The following is a 22,904-nucleotide window of genomic DNA, read 5'->3' on the forward strand; positions in this document are numbered from 1 at the left end:
CTGGTGTTCACTGTTTTTCTCTGTGTATTCCTTGGTAAGATAACTCAGGAATGCTTTAGGGGGAAAAGAGGAAACGGGGAGTGTGTGTGATGGGGAGGGAAAGAGGAAGACATATTAATGATTGATAGAGGTTAACTTAAGAAATGCAGCTCTGTAGTACAGATGAAAATGAGCTGCCTACCACATTGGCCATGCCTTTCGCTTTAAATTTAGCCCCCAGATCTTCCCGCCTCTTGGGGCCCTTCTGCTGCGTGAGCTGGGGTGGGACAGAGGGAGGGAGGCTTCTGCCACAGTAAGTTTGGTTTTCTTAGCTGTGCTTAGCTAGAAAATCATTTGAAATAATATGTTTCCCTTTGTCAGGCAGACAGAACAACTGTCTGCACCACAGTACTGAGGGAGACTCTGACACCCAGGTCTGCGAGCAGGGTCTGGCAGGGTCTGACTTCCAGGTCTGGCATTCAGGGTCTGTGTGCAGGTGGCCGCGTAGGCAGCTGGCGAGGAGGGTCGGAGCACTCAGGACAAAATGCACCCCTGGATGTGTTTTCTCCTGAAAGCTGTTTGGAGGCGGCTGGCTGGCTGATGGGGAATCTGTGAGGGTCACTGCCACCTAGTGACGAGATGCTGGAAGGCGTCACCGGTGGCCGACTGTGTGTGCCCTTGTGTTCATTCTCAGACTTTTGTGTCCTCCCCAGACAAGACTGAAGGGCAAAGCCCTCTGCCATATTCCATTTTGTGCCCTTTGCTTCACAGCACAAGTGAGGAGTTAGGACACTTGTCACCCTGTTAGGAATATGTGTTTCTGTGGGACACTGGCGAATTTCCTCCACACATAACTTTTCTTGCCTTTTTAGACAGGAATATACGCACACCTTTGAACACAAATAAAGTTGGGAATACATCGGAAGATGCGTGGGCATGTGAGTGTCAAGGTCACGGGGAAAGGTGACACTCTGGCAGACTCCTGGAGAGGCTGGTGCCGGCCTGTCCACCCTGCCTGTGGGCCTGGAGGGTGGCACTGAGGCGGGAAGAGGGATGCAGGCACAGCCCATGTCATCCTTGGGGGGTTTAGGGCGCCTGGGGGAAGAAGGTCAGGGGAACAGAACAAACGTGTGGCACAGAGCCTGCACGTCCCTGAGCGCAGGGCATGAGTTCTCGGGGTGGGGGGTGGCGGGTGTCTCTGGGCCCGATTCCTCTCGCCCCTGTCACCTCCCTGGGCCCTGCAAGGCCCGCCAGCGGTGGGGAAGCGGGGGCGGAGGCGGGCAGGTGAGCGGGCAGCGCTTTTGGGCCGGGAGGCTCAGGCTGAGCAAGGTTGGTGGGCGGCCGGGACTGTGTGTGTGGCCGTGTGGCACAGGCTGGCTCTCTCCCGGCTGCTGTTGGGAGAGCACAGTGATTGATACCTGAACACGCTCTGCCTCAGTTCAGCGGTCGACTGTGCCATCCTTGTTTTCTCTCCGTTCTGCGTGTCTCTCTCAGTATCTCTCTGTTCAATCACCTGTCATCTTTCGTCTGTCCGTCTGTTACCTGTTAATTTGTCTATCTGCCTAACATCTGTCTGTCTGTTTACCCACCTGATAATAATTTCAGGCCTTCTGACCATTCATCTGTACCTGCTTTAGCATCTCCTAATGAGGTCATTCTCCACATAACCCCAGTCCCATGATCACTCTTAAGAAAATTACTAATAATTTCTAATATCGTCTAAGAACATGGGTTGCAGTTTTCAGTACCTTCACTTGAGACTGTTTTTCTATCTCCACGTGTATCTGCCCCAGAGACCCCCTCACACCCAGTAGGGGGCCACCATAAAAATCCCGAGGATCCCAAGCACTGGCAGGGGTGTGGAGAACTTGGAACCCTGTGCACTGTTAGTGGAAATACAAAGTGGTGCAGCCACTGTCCAAAACAATATGGTTTCCTAGAAAAAGTAAAACTACCACATAATCCAGCAATTCCACGTCTGGGTGTAGATCCCGAAGAATTGGAATCTATCTCCAAGTGATCCCCGTGTTCCCATGTCATGGTGGCCCGCTTTCACGATTGCCAAGATGTGAAAACAGCGCAGTGCCCATTGATGGGATTAAGCAAACGTGGTCATGCAGGTAAGGGGACGCTATTCCTCCTTTCAGAGGAAGGCGGTTCCGACGTAGGTTCCAGCAGGGACGGACCTTGAGGGCGTTCTGCTGGGTGAAATAAGCCAGTCACAGAAGGACAGATCCTGAATGATTCCACTTACATGAGGTCCTGAGAGTAGTCTGTGGTCACAGAGATGGAAAGCAGAACGGTGGGTGCTGTGGGGCAGGGGCTGGGGGGTTGTTTGACTCGGCATAGAATGTGGTTTTGCAAGATGGAAAAGTTTTACGATGGGAATATAATTAGCACTGCGGCACTGGGTACTTAGAAATGGTTAAGATGGTAAATTTTATGTTACGTGTATTTTTTATTTTTATTTTTTTCTCCCACAATTAAAAAGAAAACCCACGTTGGGATCTGGAGGCCTACTTGTCTTGTACACTAAAGCTGCCTCTTATATCTGTGGAAGTTCACATGCCTGGCCTCAGTTTTCTTATCTATAAAACGAGCGTAAAAGGCTCTGTGCTGTGCACACAGGGCCACTGGCGTGGACTGAATAATAATGTGAGAGAATGTTCTCTCTGTTTGGAGCCACGTACAGATTTCAGGTGTGTGACTTTGTGACTACATGTACTCTCTCTGACCTTCTGTGTGAGAAAGTGTGTGTACTTCTGGGCTTTTAACAAGGTTACCTCCTCTCTTACTAGGGATGGCAGTTTAACATTGCACGGTATCTTTTCAGATGCTGGAGGCTAGCAAAACCCGATTTAAAAAATTCCAGTTGAGCCTATGTGTGCATCAGACTCCAGAGAAAGGGGATGCCAGTTCAAGTCCAAATCAAGGAGAGCTTCAGCACTCTGGAAAAAACTAAGCAGCAGTTTGAATGAATGGTTTTACCTCGAACATCATGATGCATCACTCACCAGTGCTAGGAAATCCCTGGGGTTACTAATTGCAAAGAAACACTTCTGGAAGCTGTGGCCGAGCTCCCCTCCCGACTCCGTTGCAGCCTCAGAGCCTGGAAGGAGTTCAGGCCACCCAGACTCCACAGGCCCGACTCTGAGAGGCAGTCCGTTTACTCGCTGTGATGGTGAAGGATGCAGGATAGAAGTATTGCAGTTCTGCGTTTGTCTTTGTTTTTAGAATGTGCTAACGAGGCTAACCATCATAGAGTGCTGATTTTTTTTCCTTTTCACAGCATCTCGATGTATCGGTGGATAGCCTGATGTACAGCGCTTTCTGCCTTTGGTTTCCCAAAGCTAGATGGAACTGGATAGGTATTCTAGTTCAGCGTGGATGGATATCGGCAATATAGTCTTCTGGAATGACTGCATTTTGCACATCTATCTTCCAAGCAGAAGAGCTTCATGGAGGCTTTGCAAATGGGGTCTCTTTCTTAGCTGGCTGCTCTTTTGTTTTCCCTGAAGGTCACCAGCCTCTGACTGTCGTATTGGAGAGGCTTTTCTTCCTTGAAGCACTCAAGATTTCTGAAATACTCTCCCCTGGAGTTTTATTTCTGTTTGCCTATCTTTGACTTCCTCTCTCTGCTTCCATTATGTGTCCAGATGTGCCCCCAAATCATTTGTTTATTCGTTTCCTAACTTAAAGTACTGTATACTTTAAGTAATTTATAATGATTATTTATAATGAGAAATTTATGTATGTATTTATAAGTATACTTACTGAAGTTTATAAATTATTCTACAGATGTTTCTAGAGTCAGAATAAGGCTGATCAGGTTATTCAGCTCATTTCAAAATTGCCCATTTCTAAGGGTGGCTGGACCTCCAGGAACTCAGTGTTGGCTTGTGAGGATGCTGCGGTGTTTCCTCCAGCCTGATCGGGAACGGGTTCTCTTTAGACGCAAAGGTGGAAACAGGCCCTAGGAAAGTTCATGTTCAGCCATAGTGTTTAATAAAGCTCTCTTGCTTATGCCATCTTTGAAATCAGGGCCATGGGCATTTCAGGTGTTATAATCTCTATTTTTTATTCTTATGGTTTTTGGCTTATTACAACTTAAAACTTGGTGGAGATTTTACCAGTAAGAGCATTATAGAAGATTAGATTTTTAATTTATTTTTTTAACATTTATTTTTTGAGACAGAGACAGAGTCTGAGCAGGGGAGGGGCAGAGAGAGAGGGGGAGACACAGAATCCGAAGCAGGCTCCAGGCTCTGAGCTGTCAGCACAGAGACCGACATGGGGCTCGAACCCATGAACTGTGAGATCATGACCTGAGCCAAAGTCTGACGCTTAACCGACTGAGCCACCCAGGTGCCCCTAGGAGATTAGATTTTTAAATAGAATTGTTTGGGAGGAAGGAAACTGGAAAATAGTTCTCCACAGAGTTCTCATGGCTTGGAATGTGGCTGTATCTTTTTCTGAGTGGTTGGGATAGTGGAGGAATTTAAAATAAGTGCTTGTGTAGAGGCAAAATATTAACTGCTCAGTGGACTTGGAAAAACTGTGGTTTGCTTTATGTTTAGTGAACTTTCTAATTAGTTTGTCTCTGCCATCTCCAGACTTTTCCTATTATTTAAGGCCTGGTAATGATGTATGTGTATTTTATGAATACATAGGCTTTATTAGAGAATTTTTATCTGATCTCTTTTGTTCCTCTGCAATCATGTTTTAAAAACACTGAAGAGTGGGGGCGCCTGGGTGGCTCAGTCGGTTAAACGTCTGACTACAGCTCAGGTCATGATCTCATGGTTCGTGAGTTTGAGCTCCACATTGGGCTCCAGCCCGTGGAGCCTGCTTCGGATTCTGTGTCTCCCTCTCTCTTTCTGCCCCTCCTCTGCCTTCTTTAAATCCTTCCAGAACTTCCCATTGAAGACATGAGCACAGAGACAGGTGTAGACGCAGGTACATGACACGTGTGCGCACACGCCTTTTCCCCTGCGTGGCCGGGGCCACACTGCCCCGCATGGTTTGCGCTGGGCAGTGGGCAGGCGTGATCGGCTGGAAGGGTGTCCGCCCGCAGCCCTATCCCTCCTCCTTCCCTCATCCAGCAAGCACGGGCCAGACATGGCTGGGGATGCTGTGGGCCGTGCGAGCTGCTGGCCTGCAGGCCCAGGAGCCGTCTGCTGCGGGGGAGGCGTGGATCGCAGCATCTCGGACACGTGGGTCCGGGGAGGCCTCCAGGGTGCTCAGCAGTCTGTGCAGGGAGGGGAGATGTTGTCAGGTATGGGCCTGGGCCCCGGCCCGGGTAGAATGTTTGACCACAGCTCAATGGAGGCTTTAGGTCAGGAAGAAGGGTCACATCATGGGAGGAGCCCCAGGGGGGCGGGGTGAAAGGGTGGAGAAGGCGCAGCACTGTGTGCCGTGTGGTGCGTGGCTGGAGCCACACTGCAGCCACGTGAGGGGTCAGGATCTGGTCCCAGAGTAGCTGATGAGCACAGGTGTGTGCGTGTGTGTGTGTGGGGGGGCATGCGTATGTGTGGTGTGTGAATGTGTACACGCATGTGGACATGCGTGTGTGTGTCTGCACACATGCACGTGGACACAGAAGAAAGCTTTCCCGCACACCTCTTAACAAGGTATGGGAGTGTTTAATGAGGCGGCCTGGTTGGGGGAGGGGAGGCGTGGGCTCTGGTGGTGCCCGGTGGGCACTGACCCTGACCTGAGAGGGGGATGAGGAGGGGAGAGTGGGCCGGAGAGCTGGGGTTCTGGCCCTCTGGCTCTTTTCTGCCTTGCTGATCCCCATCTGGTCCCTGGCTGAGCCGCCGGGTCCCCTCCTGGGCCCCAGCTGGTTTCTGGCCGCAGGAGCAGCCTCTGGCGCCACCTTTTGGCCGGGTGTGCCAGGACCCCAGAGCTCAGCAATGCGGTTCTGAGAAGCCCTTCCAAACCCAGACGCACTGGATCACTTTCTGGGCTTGCTGCTGCAGAAGAACTTCTGCATTTTCAAGTTCCATTTCAGATAAAACCAATTGTACTCAATTATGCTGTCCTGGGTCCTTTATCTTCTCCACGCTTAATGTGTTTTCTGTGTAGGAGCGGTGGTGTCTCTACTGGATGGATGTATTCATGTGTAAAGCACTTAATCACTTAATTAAACAATAGGACTCTGGCCTTCAGTGTCTGCCCTGTGCAGGCTGCCAAGATGTGAGGCTAAAGGCTGAGCAACCTCAATCATCCAAGAAATGCATTAATGCTTCCTAATGGGCTCTCTGAAGGCCTTCTATTGTCCTGTGTGTGTGTGTGTGTGTGTGTGTGTGTGTGTGTGCGCGCGCGCGCGCGTTTTCCACTTTGAGACGCTTTACATTTTCTCCCTCTTTTGGAAATTAAACAGTGCATTTGCATGCAATTGCCGATCATGTCTCTGAGGAGGAGCTTCTAGAGGGGAAAGGAGAAGAGTGAAGGCCTCTGTTCTCCCCCGATAATTTAGTCCGTTGTTCAGCCTCTTCCCCCTGGCTGAGACCCCAGGAAACAGGCAGCCAGCTTGCAGATCACCGTTTCTGGTGTTTATAGGGGTGGGCGTCCCTTCTGTCTGCCCAGAATGCCTGGCAGGATGGTCCACCAGGGACTCCCAACTTTTTGAGCTGCTATCATGTTGTTATAAACCTCATCCTCCACGAAGACCTCCCACACAGATGCCTGGGTTCACATCCCGTCCCTCCCACTTCTGACCCTCCTGCTTGAACATCCTAAGGAAACACAGCGTTTCCCCATCTCCATAGAGACAGGAGACAGGGAGAGAACCCCAGAGTTGTGGTCTGCAAAGGGCCCCGACATCACATGGTGCAATGCTACTATTTCCCAGATGAGGAAATGAGCTCAGAGAGGTAAAGCAACTTTCCTGGAGTCCTACAGCTCATCAGAGGCAGAATGGGTTTGCTGAAGAGTCTGGGAAGGGAAGTAGGGCACCTCCTGAGACAGGACTCAAGTGCCTGGTCAGGACTCAAGTGCCTGGTGGGGACTGGCGGCTAGCTCTTGTCCTAGTTTTGCCAGTGAGCCTCAGCTTCCCACTCCATCAGGTGGGGAAGGTCATAGCAGAGACCTTGGCAGTGGCTTTGGGCTGGAAGTGCGTGGGGACAGCCACAGGAGGGAAGCTGCGTTGGGCCTGTGGCACACGCCGCTGTGGTTCAGGGCCAGCGCCACCTGGGGAGAGGTGGGGGCCTGGGGTGTGGTGTCCGTCCTGAGCACTGCGGTCCATCAGCAGAAACACTGGGGGTGAGAGCTTTGCCTATCCACTCGGCTCCTGTGCTGCGTGTGCTACAGGGCCCATGCCTCTCTGGCTCCGGGCAGCGCTCCCAGGAGCCAGGTCAGGGAGTAGGATTCATTTTGTCTGCACGGTCACGGAAATAAGCTCAGAAAGAGCAGGTGATTTGCCTGACGTCAAAGATGGGGTCCATCCCAGTGCACTGAGTTCAGAATCCACAGTGTTACCCTGACCTTGTGTTCACTTGCCCAGGACTTTGGTCACCTGGTTGACCCCAGCTGTACAATCAGGTTTGACTCTCTGGCATTTTTTCCCCAAGCCCCTTCTTAAATTTTAGGAGAAGTTTAACTTCAGTTCTTTGGAGAAAAAACACAGTCTTCATGCACGCATCCCTCACTTTACTCTCTTGAAAGTACATTTTCCCATCAAGGCCATGTGTAAAATAGTAAATTCACTGCTTTTGGGAATGTATGAATTTGAAGTATGTCATCTGAAATATTAAAAAAAATAAGTTTTTTAAGAAAGTTTTTTAATGTTTATTAATTTTTGAGAGAGAGACAGAACGTGAGAGGGGGAGGGGCAGAGAGAGAGAGGGAGACACAGAATCCAAAGCAGGCTCCAGGCTCTGACCTGTCAGCACGGAGCCTGACGTGGGGCTCGAACCCACGAACCATGGGATCATAACCTGAGCCAAAGTTGGATGCTTAACCGGCTGAGCCACCCAGGTGCCCCCCCACCTCAAAATAAGTTTTTAATTGTTATGGTTTGAATGGAAAAATGAAGCTGCTACCAAAGGAAATCCACTGAATTTTATAGAAAGGCTTGGATCTGCAATTGAGATCTGTTTATCCCTGTGGGGTCTGTGAAAATCCCGGCTGGCATAGGACGAAGCAGTGATATTCCTTGCTTGCTCCTAGACCCCCAGGGAACACCCACACCACCGTTCCCAGCAGAGACCTGTGAACAGACAGGCCCTAACACCCAGGTCACCCATGTGAGCCCCGAGTTAGCCTCTTTGTCCTTCTGGGTGGCACTAGCGACTACCACCCCCGGGGAAGTGAGAATTGAGTCACTTCAATCATTTTCTGGGTTCTGCGGTTCAGATGAGGCACCTCATGAAGAAGGTGACCAGAAGCCTGCCATCGCCTGCCCCACAGTTCCCACACTGTGCACACTTCATACTCCCTGGAGAAAGCCTGGCACCGTGTGGGTTGATAACGAACCCCACAGCTTGCTGAGAAGGGGGCGTGAGGATCCCCCTGTTCTGGCTGACTGTGGTGGGGACGTTATGCGTCTGGTCGATGGCACTAGGTAAATCCCCCCCTTCCTCCTATCCTGAACACCAACTGGGTATTCAGATGGGTGTGTGTGTGTGTGTGTGTGTGTGTGTGTGTGTGTGTTGTGTGTGTGTACATGTACCAATGTGTGTATAAATGTCCTTGATCCTCACCTATGTTTGTACCTCTATATCTGTGCACAGACCCTGACTCTGTGTACATACCACTGCATGTATACTTGGATCAGGACCCTGTCCATATACATACTTGCACGTCTATACTTGGACCAAGACCCTGCGTACCTACCACTGTGTCTATACATGGTTCAAGACCCTGTCTATGTACATACCTGTCCATGTGTATGTGGACCCTGTCCGTGTACGTACCTGTACATCTAGATGTGGACCAGGACCCTGTCCATGTATGTACTACTCACTACATGTATATGTGGACCAGGTCCCCATTCGTATATTACCACAACATGTCAATGTGGACCAGGATCCCATCTGTGTATCCCACAGGATCCCACATGTTGCCATGTGTATACATGGATCAGGACCCCTCGTGTACAGACCACTAGATGTATATGTGGACCAAATCCTTGTCCACATGTGCACCTGTACCGGAACGTGAACCAGGTTCTTGTCTGTATGTGTACAACTTCCAAGCGGTGCTGAGGACATTGAGAGCAGGGAGTATTTCTCGAGCACTTCCTGGTATTCCCAGTCATTCCCATTGTCCAGTGGTATCACAGCTCTGGTGCAGGGTTGGGCCTGTAGCTGGATGAGAGAGGTGCCCTGGAGTCCAGAGTCAAAAGAGTACTCTCAGGGTCCTGCAGGCACAGTGTGCGAGCCCAAGAGCGGCCCCTCCCTGAACTTGGCTCCCTGGTGACCAGCCTCTCACTGTTGTCTAGGTGAATCTATGGTGAATCCAGCTCAGAACAAAGAGGATTGTGTACAGCTGAATTTTTAGCTGTAATTGTTAAATTCCACTGCAGAGGCGGTCTGTAAAGTAAGCAGTCTGAGCCATTTGGTTTTCAAGAGCCAGAGTATTGAGAGAGAAAGATGTGGGGAAATTCTGCTGACTCAGCTTTGCCCACTAAAGAGGAGAGGCTGGAGAGGCTGAAGGATGCCAGGAACCATAGAGCTCTGGAATAAACGGGTGGCGCAGGGAGAGGTGACTGGAGGGGTCTGGCCAGAGCTTAGGTGAGGGGGTCCAGAAGGTGAGGGCTCAGGTGATCAGAGCAGCGTGGGCTGCTGTCCTGGGGAGAAGGTGGTAGAATGCAGCCTCCTGGAGAGGTCGCTCTGGCTCAGCCCTGGGGACGCAGAGAAGGGATGGCAGAGGGAGGGACAGAGGACAGCCTGCCAACCTTGATTCTGGAACCAAGAGTAAGGGGTCGTGCATGTGCCATGTAGGCCACAGACCCAAAGGATTTAGAGTCAGGCTGAGGAGGACCTGTGAGACTTCCACTGACCTCAGGTACAGAAGGCGAGAGCTGTCAGCATGGGACGTCTGTGGCTAGGGGGGCAGCAGAGGCCAGCGGAAGACCCAGGCCAGCACAGGACTGGCTTTGGATGGCATGGAAGGACGTGAAGATCTCAGAGCCCAGGTCACCTCCTGGAGGAGACAAGCTCCAGTGACCACAGAAGTCTGGGAAGGATCAGGTGGTCTTTAATTGGCAAAATGAAGGTTTTTCTGTCTATGGTAACGCAGGTCAGTGTGATCTGTCATTTTCAGTTGTGGAGAAATAGAGTCTGTGCACTTCCACACATCGGGGAAGCCACGCCTGTGATACTTGTTCTGCCTGCTGCCCTTTGCCAGGAGTTTGGGCACATGATTTTATCACCCACTCCATGCGTAACTCCTGTCGGAAATGGAAGGGGCTATCCATGGGGCAATTGGGTGTGTGGATTCCTACTGTTAAACTCACATGTGGTTTCCAGTGGGCCTCAGGTGCAGACCCTTGGTCTGAAGGAATACCAGGAAGTCCCCAGCCTTGGATTTGTTCTCCAGGGAACTTTGGCGGGCAGAGAGTGAGCTCCTGGTGGAGAGAGCAGTGGCTGGGGAAGGCCCAGGGCGAGGATCAGGATGCCTGGCAGCTGAGGACCGGCATGGGGAAGGCCCCAGGGGCTGCTTAGGGTGATGGAGGGGAGGAGACACATTCCCCAAGGGACTGTGTGGCCTGGGGACCCCTTTCACAGCCCCGAGAACACCAGTACCCATTGAGGCTTGGCATCCATCATGTGTCCATCTGTCCGTTATGCCGCTATGCACAGAATGCTTGCCCAGAATCCCTTCTGGTGGTGAGACTGTGGTACTGCCCCTGGCGTGGACAAGGCACTGGCAGTCATGGCTGTACAAGCCAACCAGCTGGCTTGTGCTGTCCCAGGGTCTACAGGACCCGATGAGGGTCTGTGTGCCTTGCCCAGGAGCTGGGGGCAGGCGGGGGCAACGGTGACTACGGGCTTTCAGGCCGCTTTTTTTTTTAAACATTTGTTTATTTTGATAGAGAGTGAGAGCCTGAGCAGGGAAGGGGCAGAGAGAGCGAGCGAGAGAGAGCAAGAGAATCCCAAGCAGGCTTTGTGATGTCACTGCAGAGCCTGACATGGGGCTAGAACTCACGAACTGTGAGATCATGACCTGAGCTGTAATCAAGAGTTGGACACTTAACTGACTGAGCCACCCAGGTGCCCCAAAAGTAAACTTTTTTTTTTTTTTTTTTTTGAGAGAGAGAGAGGTAGAGAGAATCACAAGCAGGCTCAGCATGGAGCCCGACAGGGAGCTCAGACCTCAAAAATTGTGAGATCATGACCTGAGCCGAAATCAAGAGTCAGACGCTAAACTAACTGAGCCACCAAGGTGCCCCCAGGCCACTTTGTAAGTTTGGGGAACCAAAGCACAGTTCTAAGTGTTGGCCCCACTGTGGTCAGGCAGGGAAGGGAGGTGATAAACATGCATTTCCCTCTGTGAGTTCCAAGGAGGATGGGGCTCTGGTTGGAAGAGCGGGGCCGGGGAAGGCTGTCCCCATGGCACAGGAGCATGCCGAAGCCTGTCACGTACAGAGCAGTTGTTTGCTGGTTTCGTTCTGATCGAAATCCCAGCTCGTCGCCGCGGGTAATTTGGAGACGGTGTGCGTGCAGACGGAGGACAGTGGGCCCGAGACGAGCATGTCTGCTGACGCCTGTGTGTGTAGTGGGTCTCACAGTGTTCGTGTCTGTGTGTGGATATGTCTGTGAACGGCTGTGTCTGTACTCTCCACTGTATTGTCTTGCTTGTCAGTTAGAAAGTAGATCTTTCACTTGGGGGCTGATAATCCAAACTTTTACCCTTTGTCCGACAAAGAACTAGGCTGAATTTATTAGGGGAGATTCCGGTTGGTGAGTGGAGGTTAACTACACCAGGTCCCGAGGCCTGATCATCTTTTTTTTTTTTTAATGTTTATTTATTTTTGAGAGACAGAGAGACAGAGCATGAGCGGGGGAGGGGCAGAGAGAGAGGGAGACACAGAATCCAAAGAAGTTCCAGGCTCTGAGCTGTCAGCACAGAGCCCGACACGGGGCTCGAACTCACAAACTGCGAGATCACGACCTGAGCCGAAGCCGGACGCTTAACCGACTGAGCCACCCAGGTGCCCCAAGCCTGATCGTCTTTTTAAAGTGAGGGATTGAGAAGCAACTGGCCTTGAGCATTCCTCTGGTTCCTCCAATATGTACATCTCACAGCCCCTTGCTGTGGAACGCGTGAGAATGGCATCTGTGGCGTTTCCCAGTGCCTGTCGCTCAGGCTTGCTCTGTGTGGTCACCTGTTCATTCCCCGTGACTTTGTGGTGAAGCAGTGAAGATGTGACCCTACGTGGGCACGCCAGCCACCCCAGAGCAGCCGGGAGACCTCACCAGAGGTGGATGGGGAAAGCAGGGAGAGTCTGGGGAGCCAGGCCCAGGCAATGAGTCTCCCAGGGGCTCTCGTTGTTAGCGGTGGAGACGACCTCTCTCCCGGATTGTGCATATGTTGTGTGTGTGTGTGTTCAGAACTGTACTCCAGACTCCTCAGTTATGGTCTGGCCCCCAGGACGTGGTGTCTGGAGAACAGGGAGGAAGTTCGGCTTCATTTCACATCCTCAGCTGGCTGTCGGAAGACAGAGCCTTGAACTCAGTGTCCGGGTGAGAGCAGCAGGTGTGACAGCCTTACATCTTCTTACCCCTGGCTTCCCGCTAGAGTCACAGTCATGACCTGTGATGCGGGCGGATCCCATCTGCTCTCCCATTTTTCTCCAACGTGAGTTTTCTCAGATTGCCACCAGATGTCAGTAACGTCCCTCTGAAAATAAATGTGCAGCCAACAGGCTGACTAGGGAGAAGGAAGTGGTGACGTCCATCGTCATCCACCTTGGATGAGGCACAGAGAAGGCCCGGCCTGTGTGTCTGCGCCCGGCCCTAGGGGGCCTGATGGGTGAGGGCCCGCCCCTTGGCTGGCCCACCTGCTTGTTCAGGAAGCCACAGTGTCGGGCAAGGGAGAGTTCTGTGAGGTGTGGCCCCACCCTGGTGACACCTGACACCGGCATCTCGATCTGTTTCTGGAAGCCTGGAGCCCATAGGTCTAGAGCTTGTGCTGGCGCATTGAGAGGCGGTGTGGGTCTGCCTGAGGGCCACGGCACTTGTTATTACAACTGAGGAAACCGCATGGAGGGACCCCATCACTGTGGCCCTGCGTCGGATGGAGACGCACTGGGAAGGGGGAGGGGATTGATGTTGGCGGAGGAGGCAGATGGGACCCACAGACACAGTGCGGTGTTCTGTCGCTGGGCCTTGGAGTAAGGCACTGACCAACGCTGGACGGTTCTTTACTGCTTACCAGGCACCTCCACACACCTAGCTCCCTCTGCTCCACCAGAAGCATGTTAGTGGTGTTGATTCATCGCCATTTTGATACGACCATATTCAAGGCTTGTGTCCAAATTGGCTACAGGTCAGCTGGCCTGTGTCGATCCTGGAGTGGGAGCAGCACGCTGGTCAGAGCCATGGTCTAGTGCTCCTAATTGGCCACCTGGGAGGTTTCCTCAATCACCCTTCCGCATCTCTGCCACGGCGGCAGTCGTACCCCTGTCATACGGTTTGAGCACTGAGTGGGGTAATGTAATTATTCCAGAAAAGAGTGGCAGTGAGGGAGGAGGAGGATGGGGCGAGCTGCAGTGAGAGCCCGAGAAAGGAGGCGGCTGGCCAGGGGCCCAGAGCCTGCCCGGGCCACCAGCCCTGCAGACGGCCAGGCGTCTCCGTGGCCCCAGGTCTTGGTGAGCAGATGAGTCTCTCTGGGTGAAGACCCGTTGACAGAGGGGGCCGTATATTGTAGAGAACAGATTCATCGGGCCTGGGTAATCCCAGAGCAGAGGCTCTGGGGAGGGCACAGCAGGAGCCGGGGGTGTGTGTGCACGTTTTAGGGGCCTCTGCCCATGTCCTTACATGAGGTCCACTCCGAGGCCTGGATTCCCCTGGGGAGAATAACTCACGTTTCTTTCCTTTGGTGATGATGGCACATTCCTAGAGACCAGAATAGATCTTCTCTTGCAGTTTTCTGTGACGCTTCTGAGTCTTGCTGGTGGGTCTTTGGTTTCCCAGCCCCAGCTGTGCCCTGAGGTCACCATCCAGACATTCTGTCCGGAGGCAAAGCCCAGGCATTGGTGTTCGAAGGTGCTCCTGGGTGACTGGTGTGCAGCTGGCCCAGACCACATGTGGCAGAGGGGGGGACTGTGGCCCTAGAAAGGACAGCAGAAAGCAGCTGGCAGTCAGTCTGTCAAGGCGGTCCTGGGTGCAGGAGAACATTAGCAGTTGAGACCAAAGGTGAGCACATTCCGCTGGTGTGCTAGCTCTGGGTCCATCCGTGCCACCTCTTCGTCCTTGGAAAAGTAAAGAAGGACTCAATGACCTGTAGCTTCTAGAATTTTCTCTGACAGCTCCTACTTTCTAATGCAGGGGTGATCCATTTGGGATCCCGCAGGGACTAGTGTGTCTCTTTAGCCTCAAATGTGGCTCCTGTAACAAGCCAAGTCTGTTTGCCACTTACTTTCCAGAAAGGGATGCCCATGTGCCAGCAATCAGTTGTTTTAAAGAGAGGTTTTTTCTAGATTCTGATTTAAAAAACAAAACCAAAAAAACACTCCTTGTCATTTTCTGAAAAACTTCTTTCCCATTCTTTTTTAAAATATAAATTAAAAAAAAATTCTTTTTTAACGTTTATTTATCATTGAGAGACAGAGAGCATGAGCATGGGAAGGAGAGACAGAGAGGGGGAGACGCAGAATACGAAGCAGGCTTCAGGCTCCGAGCTCTCAGCACAGAGCCCGACACAGGGCTCGAACTCACAAACCACAAGATCATGACCTGAGCTGAAGTCGGACGCTCAACTGACTGAGCCCCCCAGGTGTCCCTCTTCCCCGTTCTTAATTTAGTTTACGACAAACCCTATTTGTCTTCATTATTGAAAACTCAGATTTATTATATAAGGAAAAGTGCAGAAATTAAAATTTGCTTCTCCAGCAGATCCTGGGCCATCTCTTAAGACTTTTTTCTTTGTTCATAGTATGCTTTTTCTTAATGGTATACTTACCAGTCTTTTAACATTGCAATGATAAAGATTTACAGTAAGAAAAGTGAAGCAAGTGGGGCACCTGGGTGGCTCAGTCGGTTAAGCGTCCGACTTCGGCTCAGGTCACAATCTCACAGTTTGTGGGTTCTTGAGCCCCATGTTGGGCTCTGTGCTGACAGCTCAGAGCCTGGAGCCTGCTTCGGATTCCGTGTCTCCCTCTCTCTCTGCCCCTCTCCCGTTCATGCTCTGTCTCTCTCTGTCCCCAAAATAAATAAATGTTAAATAAAAAAAATGATTAAACGTAGAGTTACCATATGACTCAGCAATTCCACTCTTAGGGATACCCCCAAAAGAGATGAAATACGTGTTCACACTAATACCTGCCTGTGAGTGTTCACAGCAGCATGATTCATGTTGTCAAAAGGCAAGAACAATCCCAGGGTCCACCAGTCTGATGAATGGATAGACATCTCCACACGATGGAATATTACTCAGCCGTGAGAATGAATGAGGCCCTGACAAGGCTCCAATGTGGATGAGCCCAGAGAACATTACACTAAGTGGAAGAATCAAGTCACAAAAGACCACATATACAATTCTATTTATATAAAATTTCCAGAAGAGGGAGATGTATAGCGATAAAATGTAAATTGGTGATTGCTTAGGGCGTGGGGGGGGGCAGATGGGGATAGAAGGTGGTAAGCTAAATAAAGTGTAGGAAGTTTTCCTTGTGATGATAAAATAGTCTAAAATAGGCCCTGGTGATGTTTGCACATATCTGTGAACACGTTAGAAACCTTTGAATTGTACAATTTGAGCGCATTATGCAGTATGCGAATTATATCTTAATAAAGCTGCTACAAAAATATGGAACAACAGACAGGAGAGCCTGGGGGGTCTTTGACACCCTCTCATTGAGAACCCCTGTTTCTGACCAGACAGCAGATCTGGCAGCCTGCACACTCCCCTTGACGAAACACAAGAAATGATGTATGAGATACGATAACGTGCATAAAATCAAAAAAGAAAGTGGGAGAAATCCCAGAGGGCACAGACACAAGGAAGGAACTGGAGATCAAAATGGTCTGAACTAGTGGCAGCCCTGGATGTACTGGGGTCGGGCGGGCTGTCACCACTGGTCTCGTTGAGTTCTGTATCTTAACGCATCCACGAGACAGGAGGCTGGCCTGGGTGACGTGGAATGTTGGATGTAATGTGACTTTTCCCATACATGTGAAGCCAGGACCCTTGCCAAGAGCTCCATTCTTGGTAAAACGGTATTCTAGAAAGCACCCCTTGCCCCGGCCCTGTACTAGATGGGAAGGAAACTGGGCCAGTGGGGGAAAGCGATGTGAGTGTACAACAGGCGCTTGTCCCAGGCTGGACACGGCCTCCAGTGCTGCTCCGTGTTCCTGGGGCTCGAGATGTGGGTCCCAAGCCCGTAGCGGCACCTTCAAACATCTGTGCTGTGGCCCCTCAGGGACTCCTTGAGTGATGCACCGAGAAGCTGCAGAGAAACCTCCAAGGGGCGCCCCAGGTTACTTCTCATCACGGCTTCCTGAAATGAGGCGGATATGCCCTCCACCCACCGGAGAGGGAGCTCCTCTGTTAGCAAGTGAAGGGCTCTCTGTAGGGTTTGGAAAAGTGACCCATCACGTTTATGGAGTTTGAGCAAAACAGTGCAGTAATGTGAGAGGACACTGCTTAATCTCAAACGTGGAGAAAATGCTGGGGACACATTTCATTCCATATCCACCGGCCACCTCCGCTCCTTGCTGTGGCACCTTTCTCCCATCTCGAGTCTCAGTGCTGCTCCCCGGTCACTTCCTGCTATTTTACACCAGTGTCCCCGGCTCCCACTCCCTGCCCCGCCTTTTACAACATCGCTGTGGGGACTCCACCGTGAGGGTGCGGTCTTCTCTGCGCACTTTGGGGTCAGATGGCACCAACGGAGATTGCTGCAGAAGCAGGGCCGCTCCGGGGACAGGGCACTCGGGCTCTGATGTGCACCTGGTGATGGGGTCTGCACACGCCGCTGTCGGAGGTCAGGGCCAGGCGGGGCCCCTGTGGCACAGCTGAGCAAACACACACCAGGAATGTTGCTGGCACTGAACGTCCCGGGAGGAAGTGGGGTAAATATCATGGCCACACAATCATGTAGGATTACTCTTCTGCCTGCCTGCTGGGACCTGGAAACACCATCAGGTCACTTTCAGCTGGTGTGGGTAGACCTGTGGGCAGACGTGTACCTGGGTCAGCGTGGCCGTGGTGGGAATGGGAAGCCATGAATTCCGCTTTGTTGGTGGTGTTGGTGTGGCTGTTAGAGCCTCAAGTAGTGAGGATGAGGGAGACTTTCCAAGTGAGCCCCCCACCCCCACATACACCAGAGGCCCTTCCTGGTGTCGAGTAGGGGCGTGTGTGTCCACCTCCGCTTGCCACGTGCGTATCGGCGTGGCTTCAGTGCCACGTGCAGGGCTGTTGTATGTTTTTGCTTTTTTTTTTAGATGTGGGGGAACTTAGGTGCCATAAAAGATTATAAACCCAGGCTTCCTTTCTAAACATTTGGAATATCTTTCCGAAACGTCCTGCAGTGCACCTCCATCATTTTGTTGGGGTCAAGCAAATGTTATCATAGGACACTCTAAATTATCTTAATTGTCAGAAAGCTTTAACATCGCTTGCGTCGCCTGGGAGAGCTTGGCGGGAGCCCACTGGTCACAATGGGAGCCTAACTCATGGCAGTGGCCATGTGGGCGCCGTTCCCACAGGTGCCGGGAGGGACGGGAGCCACCCCACTGCTCAGGGAGACCTTGGGCAAGTCTCCTAACACGCCCAGACCCGGTTTCCTGAGAGGAACGGACGGTGGTTTAGACCAGCTGTGGTTAAGAGGTCACACTTTTCCAGTTTTCAGGGAACATGTGCACATCTTGCTGGGCCCCTGCCTGTGTGTTCTCACCATGAAACATGTCTCCGTGGTGGTCTTCCCACGCTTACCTTCCAGACCACAGACCAGTTGTGTGGGGCATTCTCTGGCCCTGTCACTACAAGTCCCTGTACTCCGCTAAGGATCTCCACCAGGAGGCTCCCGTTTGAGGAGTCAAGTAAGCAGCAGTCGTGGGCTTTGATGGTGCAGGCGTGGGGCAGGGATGAAGCCTTCTTGGTCCCAGCGATTGCTGGTCTTGGGTTCTAGAACACAAGACAGATTGGGGTCCAGTATGTCTGATTTGCCAAGGGGTCTCCCAAGAACCAGCCTCTCTCTCCCTCTGCCGGGGTGAACATTGTTGCTGAGCCAAGGAGATTAACAGAGGTGCCAAAGAAGGTGCATGTGCAGGGCGTCAGGGACTGATGATGGTGAGTTGTCACCGTCACCGTCCTTGCGCTCCCCGGGCGATCCCTGCGTGATCTCTGCTCCTTGGCCGCGTTGAAAGCCTCCGTTTGTCCTGCTCGCCATGAGGAACTCAAGCAAATCTTATTTTTTCCTTTCGTTTTCTTGCCTTCCAGTTGTGCTTGGTGAAGAAAACCATGCAGTCAGCTGTTTCTCTTGTTCCTGGCCAGCATCCAGCCTGTGAGAGCTCCACCTGCCATCCCTGGGGATGCCAGGTTCCCCTCTGGCTCTTTGTTTCGTTCACCCTCCTGCTGACAAAGACCTGAGGTGCTTTAGGGACACCATTTGCGTTTTCATGATCTCTTTCAGGCGATTGTGGCGTAAGTGGTCGCGTGTCTTCCCTGGTCTCGGCAGCAGGTGGGATGGGTCTCGGTGGCCCCGGTGTCAGCCAGGCTGTGGGACGGAAGCCGAAGCTCCCGTGGTCGGCCTTTCTCTCAACGGCGTTAAGAGCTCTGGCATGATGATTTAGGGGACATCCATCAGCTTTGCCGTGCTCCAACCTGCGGACTTATCCGCGCCCACGTGGTGCCGGTGCAGTGGTGGGGTGACCCGTGCCCATCTACCCTCTGGAGTCCAAGAAGGGGGAGGACGTGTGGGCCTCACAGAGACGAGTGTGAGCATGCAGCTCCTTGCACACCGGGCTGTGGTGCTCGGCCCAGAGGGTGGCAGGTGTGTGCTCGGTGACCAGGAGCGTGGCCTCCATGCTCGGTGTGCTGCAGAAGGGATTCAAAGCGTGACGCTGAGGACACAGCTGAGCGAGGTGGAAGAGAGCCAGCTTGCTGCTCAGGTGATGTTTCCCGTCGAATGGCGTCCCCCAGAAGACGGTGACCTGACTTGGAAATAGGCTCTCTGTAGCTGATCGAGGCAGGATGAGGGCATCAGGATAGGCCTAGTCCAGTGAGACTGGTGTCCTTATAAAATGAGGAAATTTGGGCATAGGGACAGACATGACAGAGGAGAGAGTGGGAATGCCCGAGGCCACCAGTTGCTGGGGGAGAGGCAGCCCCAGGAAGAACCAGCCCCCCCGATATTGGACTTCTGGCCTCCAGAACTGTGGGAGAATAAATTCTACTGGGTAAGCTGCCCCATCCGTGGGCCACTAGCCAGGGGACACTGATACCTTTTGTGTGAGTGCTACTGTAGCTGCTCTCAGGCCTCCAGACCGGTGCCTCGTCTGATACTCAGACAGGTGCGGCCCAAGGACGTTCCTGGGCCCGTGCCGCACGGGGAAGATCAGACGTGATGGGAACTTGCTCTGCAGCTGCGCTCCGTGCAGTGTGACAGCAGAGGCCTCCGAGGACAACTTCCCATGTCTAGATGCAAAGTGCGGCACATAGTAGGAGCTCAGCTGGGAAAGCGCCAACGATTCACACAGAAGTTGGCCACTTGAGGGCAACGTGTCACTGGGGAGAACATTGTTAGTGAGACGTTTTATGTTCTTTTCCCCAGAAGTCTTCAAAGTCTGGTGTGTTTTACCTCTTTCACTCGCACGTTCATGAGCCCTGGTGCTGGTGGCTACCAGACTCTAGAGTTCAGATCCTCACCTAACTGCTAAATGTCTTCGGTGATTCGATGAGCCCGAAGCCCCGTGGTGATGAGATAACCGTCTGCTCCCTTCTGTGTTACAGAAGGGGAGAGACAGCTGCCTTCTCCACCCCATGAGAGGTCAACGGGCGTGACTTTTGTATGGACCCTGTGACACACATCTAGTGGATGTTCTGTGGCAGGCACTGTGGTGGCCACAAGAAGTAAACCTGGTCCCTACTCCAAGATTTTAGGGTTTAGTCGAGAAGGTGATAAAAGCTACAGGGCTTAAAGAAGGAAGGGATTACTTTTGCCCCCAAATCTGGAGGGGTGTGTGGGAAAGTACAAGACGACGAAGACTGAAGTGCAGTGTCTTGTGGGGCCCACCTGGAGGAGCTGGCCACCACCCGATGTCACGGTCCGCTTTTTGGCTTTTAAGAACAGAGGCCCGGGCCATGCTGCCGTACGGGTCCGGGGGAGCCAGCTGTTGGGGAGACACCCTGTTCTGTCTAAACTCAAGGCCAGGAAGAGCGGTGATCAAAGCCAGGCCTGTGGCCGCCTCCCACCTCCGTGCCCAGGAGTGACTGCCCGGAATGTGGAAGGCACTCAGACATCTGCCGGGTGGACCGCTCACGTACGATACCTGCTGTGTACAAACGGAAGCGCAGCCTCCCGCCTTGCCGGGACCGCCTCCCTGCGCTACAGCAGCTGAGGCGGAAGGCCTGGCTCTCTCAGCTGCTCGCTAGCTCGGGCCAGCTTCACGCATGTGCAGATCCGGGACTTGCTCACCGTGGCTTCGGCTGATGGGCACTACCTCCCCTTCTCGTTCCCTAGAGATGCCGGGAATTCTCAGGCCCCAGGCGTGCCTGTTGTTGTGTTGGGATTCTGCTCTGCCCTGACCTGGCCAGTGCCGCCCACTGGCGCATGAGGCATCTTTGTTGCCCTGGAGGGTGTCCCCCCACTTTCCGGGCCACACTGCTGAGTGGGTGGCATCCTGGTGGAGCTGAAGGTCTGGTCACAGCTCCAGAGTGGAGCCACGAGTCGTTTGGCAGGACCAATGAGCTATCATTCTGTGGGGTCACCACCTGCCTTTGTACATGCTATAGCTTTTTACGTGGCCTAGTGACAAGTGACAGTGAGCTTACTGATTGAATTCTGAATTCCATTTTCTAAATCCAAATTTTCAGGATCCCGTGTTGAGAGGCACAGAGCACGTATATTGCCGTTCAGCACTTCCTGTTTTTGAAGCCAGCGGGGAAGCGTGGAGGAGTGTTCCCAGGGCTCTGCCTCCAGAACCCAAATCCCCCAGACACAGGGAGACACTCCTCCCTGGGGAGTGTCTGTCACCTGTGGGGGTGACAGTGGCCTGAAGGACGTGATCTGTGCACACAGTCGCTTTCCTGTCTTAGTGTCTCTGAGGACCTGCTGTGCACTTGGGTGTACCTGCCATGTGACTGTGTTACCACTTACCTCCTTTTGTAAATCAGATCATAAATTCACTTTGAGAATTTATCATTTATAAAAGGAACCAGTAGTAATTCTTTTTGTGTAATGAATACTCTTCTCCTAATGATCTGATTTCAAAGTTTACATTTTTTAACAGGTTGGGTATTCGTTTCAGTGTCGACTCTTCCCCAAGGCCCATGGACATTCTAACAAAAGGCGTTATTTTCAGAATCCAAACATAAATACATAATAACGCTATGACTTGAAGCAGCATGAACAATGGAGGTAGGAAGTGAAGCAGGCTTTCACAGAAACATGAACTCATTTTCATGGCTCCCAGTATTTCTCATTACAAGTTAAACTATTTAAAATGATGGCTTAATAGGCACCACCTGAGATGTGGGCGGGATAATGAGTGTGAGATGCTGAACTACTGCGTTTCCTGACTTCTTTGTGCGGAAATTAGTAAATGCACCGTCCTAGGAAAAATGGCTTTGCGAGTCTCATTTTCATTTTTCCTGTGCCCTCTGCCCAAGTGCTAGACGGGGGAGAGATGCATTCTTAGGAGTCATGTTTTGGAGTAGCTATGGTGGGCTTCAGGGTGAAGTCTGCACTGACCGAGGGTGTGGCCTAGGTGTGTGTGTGTGTATGTGTGTAGGTGTGTATACATATAAGTGTGTGTATATATATATGTATATGTATACGTGTATACATATATATGTGTATGTGTATGTATAGAAATATGGATGGATGACCCCGAGGGTGTGGCCTGGGTGGTGTGGATGACCCCCAAGGCATGGTGGCCTGGGGGTGTGGGCGATCCCAAGGTGAATTCGAGCCTGAGGGAAGATGTCTGGGCCTAGCATCCACCTGCGGGGACTGGATGGCACGGAGGAGGAGCTTGTAATCCACCATGAGGTGTAGACGTGGAGGAAGGCTGACTTGGGATGATCACGGGCGTGGGGACGGCCTGGGCACCGTGGGAAGCAGAATCAGCAAGAGAAGGGGCGCCTGCTCCCAGACTGCCCGCTGGGAAGGCCACTCCGAGGCTGGGGGTGCGTCTTAGGGTGACTCGGGTTTACAGAACAGCAGAGCCCTGTTTGCATAGGAGAGTGTAGCCACAGGATTACAAAGTGCCCACTACTTTTATTTGATCGGCCGCCGAGTTTTCTTAAAGAAAAATTGTCCCGGCTCTGACCTCCCTCATCCATGTCCTAAGGGCCTTTTTCTGGAACCGCTGAAGTGGCTTTCCGGGTCTGCTTGCTTCTGTGTGGTCACTGGGGGCCTTCCCCACTCAGGCTGCAGTGGTGGTTCACACCCTGGAGACTCTGGGCAGCGTCAGCTTCCAGAAACTGCCCCTCTGCTCTCCCGTCATGTGAACGCCCAGCGTCGTGCTCTGGCTTCCTCACTGGCCGCAGGCCTGCTGTGCCCACTAGGGCCTTTTGGCCTGTCTCGGTCCGTC

General features: G+C 52.3%; 1 long non-coding RNA gene across 1 annotated transcript; it reads left to right on the top strand.

Annotated features, from left to right (window-relative positions):
- Window positions 1-9,168: 9,168 nt before the first annotated feature.
- LOC128314690 (uncharacterized) lies at window positions 9,169-22,182 on the top strand. Its single transcript, XR_008296559.1, has 3 exons — window positions 9,169-10,221; window positions 18,589-18,739; window positions 21,184-22,182. It is a non-coding gene; the product is annotated as an uncharacterized LOC128314690 (long non-coding RNA).
- Window positions 22,183-22,904: the final 722 nt, after the last annotated feature.

Source organism: Acinonyx jubatus, chromosome A1 (assembly GCF_027475565.1).
Source record: "Acinonyx jubatus isolate Ajub_Pintada_27869175 chromosome A1, VMU_Ajub_asm_v1.0, whole genome shotgun sequence".
Lineage (NCBI taxonomy): Eukaryota > Metazoa > Chordata > Mammalia > Carnivora > Felidae > Acinonyx > Acinonyx jubatus.